Here is a 6,994-nt window from a genome sequence, read left to right on the forward strand (position 1 = left end):
CACCATGTCTCTGTAATGGCAATGAGATCATGGCCCTGCGACCGCACACACATCTCTAGTTCTTCCTGTAATAAGCCAAATAATAAGCCAAAGCCTGTAATAAGCCAAATGATAGAGAAAACAAAAATCATTAAGAAAAGTGGAACAGTGCAATAAAGAACACTGAAGCGAGAGGCTCGGCTTCGTCTGATCAGGAGGAGCACAGTAGGAGTGCACTTCAACTGGATTTTGAAGGTCATGTTCATGTCGCGCTAGCTTATTACTGCAGCTGGGGTTAGCCTTTGGCTATGGACTCACTGCTTTCGAGAGAAATAAGTGTCTCCAACATACAAAGCATGTGAAAGTAGTGAATCAGCAGCTGCAATTCAACATTCCCAGGACTGTGCTTCAGTGAGTTACAATCCGTACTGGAATTTTCTGCCTAAATATTTCTGATGAAGTATAACTAAAGTTGAATATCACAATCTGACCTTTACTCTTATTAAATAACTAGTTGCTACCAAGAAGGTTTGTCATCTCAACTCAAGATGGGTACTAGATAATATTTTAACATGGCTCCCTAAGGCAAGTCTAAATTTTGAGGACTAACATGCATATATTTATCTTAATCCTATAAGATAGTGATCACATTAGCCCACACTAATGAGAATAATTCATGAATTTTTAACAGTGTTTTGCATCTTGAAGAATTCCTTTGGTCTGTATCTTTTCCCATAGTAAGGAATTTCTGGCCTAATAATTTCTGTCTCTAATCTAGCATTTGTCCTGAGAGCTTATTCTAGAAACCCATCTTAAACAATTGCATTAATTTAATCACAGAATGGTTGAGGTTGGAAGGGACATGTGGAGATCATCTAGTCCAACCCTCCTGCTCAAGCAGGGTCACCTAGAGCACTTTGCACAGGATCGCCTCCAGGCGTGTTTTGAATATCTCCAGAGAAGGAGACTCCACAACCTCTCTGGGCAACCTGTTCCAGTGCTCTGTCACCCTCACAGTGAAGAAGTTTTTTCTCATGTTCAGATGGAACTGCCTGTGTTTCAGTTTGTGTCCTTTGCCATTCTAGTGGCTGTTTGCTGTTTTGGGATTCCTTTTGCTTGGGGAAAAAAATCATGGGCCTCGAAAAGTACTTTTATAGTAGCTTTGTGTCAACAGATCAGCACAGTATTCTAGAAAGATGTGGACTGGGAGACTATATTATCTACTGCTGCTGTTCTTTTTAGGTGGTTAAAGGAAATTTTTTTTACACTTTTGGCACTATATCAAAGATGAATTCCTAAGTAAATTATGTGGGTTCCTTTGCTTAAACCCATTAAAAATGACATGAGTTTTGTCATTACAGCATTAAAAGAGAACAACTTTTAACCACTGATTTCTTGCCCTTTCATTTGGTTTTGATGGTAGGAATTAATAGAAGAAAATAACATTCTGACCATAGGCATAACGTTACTTTTTATAATATTTATAATAATAATAACCATTATTATTATTATTATTTGCTTCAAATGAAAGTAACAAGGTTGTATTTTTATATCCACTTATCACTTTATAAATCAAACTCCTGTATTTTTTTTAACAAAATTATTAGTCTCTTGGTACTAGTATGCATAGAAGACATGCCTCAAAGTCACTGTAAAACTATTGTTAGCTGTATGATTTAAAATGTAATAACAAGAAAACACTGGAACTCCAAGTGTGTTGTGCATGAGTTACAGAGAAGCAAATGACATTGGGTATAGCCTTCACAGTATCACCCTCCCAGTAATGGAATTGACTGATTGCTTATTGTTATGCTCACAACTGCACATGGAACACAATTATCTATACAAAGCTTTGGGGATTTGCAGGTGCAGGCAGAATAATAATATTTTTATGGGAACAAGCCATAGGAAAAGTTTTAGCACCCAGTCTTCCAGGAGACTTAAAGTTCACTTTCCAAAAGGAATGAGACAAATTATGGTGTCTTGCTGTCTGTCTCAGCCTCAAATCGAAACAACAGAGAGAGAGGAAAGGGAAAGTTTCTTTAACAAAACCCTTGAACACATAGTATGACTTACTGATTTTGTCATAGAGAGGGAAGAAAAAAAAAAAAGTGAATCCCCTGCCTAGGGTTTATTCATTTCAGTTTATTCATTAAGGACCTGATACAAAGGACACTTGAAGTTACTGAAATTATTTCCATTGACTTGAATCAAGTAGTGGAAAATAAATCCTAATAATGACATACAAACTATTAATCCTCCCTCTCCCCCCCAAATATAAATAAGCAATAATTAAGTCTTCAAATCCCATGTTTCCTGCAAGGAATTTAACTTCACATGTAGGTAAAATTGTTAAACAAAGTGCTCTCTTCAATCTGAGAAATTTCAAATCAACAAATCTGATTCCTTATTCCATAACAGTTTAATGTAAATTATATAAACAATTCTAGGTGTAAAATTTTGAGTAGTGTCAGGTTAAGAACACTGAACTCTGTTGCTACAAGAGTTGCTGATGCCAAAAACTAAAATATATCAATATTTTGGGTATATTTATAACAAGAAAGGCCATAATGTTTAGAATAGAGTAGAAAAGTTTTTTTTTTCCTAATAGATATTTTTAACCATTTTAAAGTTTCCTTTGCTTTGCTTTATCTCATTTTTCTTATTTCTCCCTGGAGTAGCTAGATAATTAAAATACTTACCCAGTATCTAGAAACTGAAGTAGAAGTCCTAGCTCTGTTATTCCAACATACCCCCCAAGAGTTAAGCATGCCAAGTGTTCTTCTGTAGGAGTCAGCACACTTCGTATAAAATATTCCTTTTTCATTAAATTGAGATCTTGATGCTGGGTATTTCAATTCCCATATGGGTACCCTCCTAACCACTTAGTGAATGGACAAGATCTGAAATATGCAAAAATTTGGGTTCCAGGCCAAGGTCTGAAATAGGCAAAACCATAATCTGAAACAAAGTCTCTCATCTCAAGTGAGTTTTCTTGCAATCAAACCAGTGACAGCACTGGAATCTTATTTTTGCTTTCACCAAACTCTTTCTTTACTCTGCTGACAAATAGCAAAAGATTTCTTATTGCAACTGTTATATGCACACAAAATATTTTACTTTTGAGCAACCATCAATATCACATAAAAAATGGCTGCCTGTGTGCTGTTTGTTGTTGTGGTGGTGGTTGTTTTGGTTAGGATTTGTTTGTTTGCTTGCTTGCTTGCTGGTTTGAATCTGCGTTAACTGAAACAACTAGTGTATGCATAGAATTATTTTGGATGGGGAAAAACAAGCACACAAAGAAACAAAATACCCAAACAAACTAAAAGCCAGATGAAATGAATAACAGAATAAATATGAATTTAAGTATTTGGTGCAAATAGATTTTATTATTATTATTATTATTGTTGTTGTTATAAGGGGAAGTTCAAACAATTAGATAAATAAATAAGTTTGATATCTACCCAACCTCCCCCCGCCACACAGACACACATTTCTCTGTGATATATTTAGATAGGTCAGAATAAAATCAGTGCCCTTCACTCCCCATTATTTTCATATTCCCACTGATGTATCCAGTGTCAAAGAGGTTACTCTTGCCATTTGTAGAATAATGATTTACACAGGAGTGGGTAGGCTCACTGGTTAGCTGCTCTTAGCCCAGAAAATAAGAAGGTATTAAACTCTCATTTGGATTTATTCTCAGCTACATCAATACCTTCCCCCCAAAAAAACAAACAAACAAACAAACAAACAAAAATACTTTCAAATATTAAGTTCAAGCTCAGTTTTCCCAGTCTCATACAGACGTTCATAGGTCTTTGCCAAAGGGTTTTCTAGTTTTCAACATCATCCTCTCAGGATATGAATAACTATCCAACTACTAACGCTGCTGTCAAACATCAAAGGAATGCAGCATTCTCATGCTTTTTTTGATTCCCTATACCTAATGATGAGAGTGTGTATATATATATATATAAAAAAATCCTCCATTTAATGAATAACATCTGTGTGTGTCACAAATGTGAAATATATCAGAGCATTGTAAAATTCTAAATTCTAATCCTCCCCTTTTTTAAGGGTATTCTCTTTAAGTGAGCAAGCATTATCATTCTCGTAGCATCAAAATATTTTATCGAAACCAGAGCAATGTAAAAGTGTTGGTAATAGAGGTGAAAAATAGAGCCTGATTATTTACTAAGGATGTGGTCTTAAGCTGATCCTATTTAGCTGATGTAGCAATTTTGACCTCATTCAACTTTCTTGAAACTACATTAAAAATATTGACAGATAATCCATTCCACAAAATGTGAGGAAAACTGAGGAAACTGCACCCCTTAAAATAGCTTTGGAAGTGTTTCTTTCTATTTATTTCTATTTATTCAATTCAGAAATAGCCAGCATTGATAAAGAGGCATATGCATATTCATGATGTCTCTCTAGATGTCTAGCAATCTGACAAGAATAACTCAGTTACGTATTCTATTTTGACCTTGAATCTAAAGCCTTGCTACAACTAGCACAGTGCAGAACAGGATTTCTTTCTAATTGGAGGTATGGCACAGCCCAGCAAGGTCCACAGAGGCTACTTTGTAGCAGGTAAAGACATTGAATTAAAGAAGAGTGTTTTTCATCCATGTCTGTGGCTCTATGTTATATTTTATTACTTACAGTTTTGTCTTGTCACAGTATAACACGATGTGAAGAACTGAGATACGGGGAATGTGATACAACAGAAGTACAAAGAAAATCCTCAAAAGAACATTACATTTTATGCAAGCACCAGTTTGCAGGTGTTTAGTACTTAAACGTTAAGTAAGTAAGTAAAAGTACTTACTATAGATAAGTACTTACAGTACTTTGTGTTGTCTGTTTTTCTACAAGGAGACAATAAAAATATCTCTAATTGGAAGATTTAATTTCTCATTTTTTATAGCAAAATGTACTGGAAGACAGTATTACTGTGTTTCAGAAGTTTCTTTACTAGAGAAAGTTTGTTTTCACAATATCTATGGCCATAATAATACTAACAACAGTAATAGTAATAATAATAATAGTTAAAAGTAAACAGTCAATGATATTCTTTTTGTATCAATTAATACTGCTGATTCAAGACATTCAGAACACTCTCAGATAAATACAGTGTTTGACTACATATTCTCAGAGGTGTTTTTAAGCTTCTCACACAGATTCTACTCTAAATTTTGCGAAATTCGGATATGCAGTGATGTGGAAAAACACAGTCAAATTGTAATAGGAAACATTTTTCAGCTTTCTACGTTCTTTTTTAGTGGGGATTTGATATTAATTGGAGAACAAGTCTTTTTAGATTTCTGCTTTAGATAAGGAGATATACAGTTTAGAATACATCTCCACATTGGTTAAACAGCTTCTATTTACCATGCATAGATATTGCCTAGTTTTTAACTATTCCAGTGTAAGAATGACTGAAAAACTTTTACAGTAGTAATTCTATACTTGGATTCTGTTAAATGCTTTGATGATGCCCTCCTGTTTGCTTTGTATCCAAAACTGGCACTAGAGATTTGCAACTGAGAATAGGTGTAAAGGAATCCATCCAACAACATCAGCCAATGTAGTGCTTAGCCATCTGCTTATGCTTACTACTTGACAAATGATATCACCACTGTCTATTTCAGGGAGAATAGCAATATTTTTCTAAACCTCATGAACACATGCTAAATAAATCTACATAATACTTTCTTAAAAGAATGCAAACTAGTGGATTTTGAAATGAAATCCCTCTAGATTTCCCCCCACCAAAACACACACACAGAGTCTCTTTCAGTCCAAAAACCTAGGGCTGCCATATTGTTAAGCCAGCCCAAAGGATGTTTCAGAAAGGTTTTATATGATGCTTTGATTTGGTGTTTTTGGTGCCCAGTATATGGGCAGAACATCCAAAACCACACAAAACAAATTACTGTTAAAAGTAAAGACGTACCTCTAAAGCCCTGAAATTTCTGTGCAGATTGTTTTACCATTGTCTTCACTAGGGATTCACAATGACACACTTTCTCCTTTTTCGTCTTCATGAACAAAAATTTGTGTGTGCATACAAGTGTTTGGTACTGTGGAAAAGACAAATAGAAAAAAAAGAGTTCGATCCCCAAAATATAGATTTTTGTGTACTGTTTGGAAGTTCCTTTGCATTGTGTTTTGTTTTTTTTTTTCTTTCCTCTTATGTACTTTAGAACTGAATTTCAATCTGTCTGTTGGTGCTCAGTCTCAAGTATGAGTCTGAAAATTCACAGCTTAGTATGGAAAGATATGATCAGAGAGGAAGTCAGACAGACCTTTGGACTGCTTGGACCCTTGCTCCTTTGAAGAGCGAGAAGAGGTCAAAGCCCAGAGTCTATCCAGTCTGCAAACTAGCTGACAGAGCGGAACATGTATTAATGTTCCTTTCCGTAGTCTATGTTATTCAGCTGTCGTACTCCTACTTTCAAGAATTATTCCTAGGTTTTCTATCAACTTTTCTGAAGTTGAAACTCTAATTCTGAGAGCTAAAGAATTATAGTAGTCAAAGCTGGAAGTAAATCAAATGGAGCACCGTAATAAATCTGAAACCCTGTTCAGCGTTTGCTGAAGTAAAGTGTGACACCATTTCATGTTTGTAGCTATTTGATTCCCTAGAAATACTGAAAAATCTAGTAAAAACTGCAGACAATGCTAACAGTTGCAGTCAAATGTTTTCACTACATAGCAATGGGAACAAGAAGTTGTATAGCTTGCTTTGTCCCCTTATCACTTCAGTTCTTCCAGTTTCTCAGTTTCTGCTTTAACAGTGAATATCACTGGGATCACATTTAATGAGGAAAAATTTTACCATCCTAACTTTCCTGTTGCACTAAAACCTTTACTAGCAATATACACAAAGAGATACCCCTTCACTGGTATTTGTGAGACTACATGTATTTGGGCTCCCTAGTCCCTCGAAACACATTGAAAAACTGGAGCAAGTTCAGTGGAGGACAGCAAGACCAGCAGA

Source organism: Apteryx rowi, unplaced genomic scaffold (genome assembly GCF_003343035.1).
Source record: "Apteryx rowi isolate R43461 unplaced genomic scaffold, aptRow1 scaffold_558, whole genome shotgun sequence".
Taxonomy (NCBI): domain Eukaryota; kingdom Metazoa; phylum Chordata; class Aves; order Apterygiformes; family Apterygidae; genus Apteryx; species Apteryx rowi.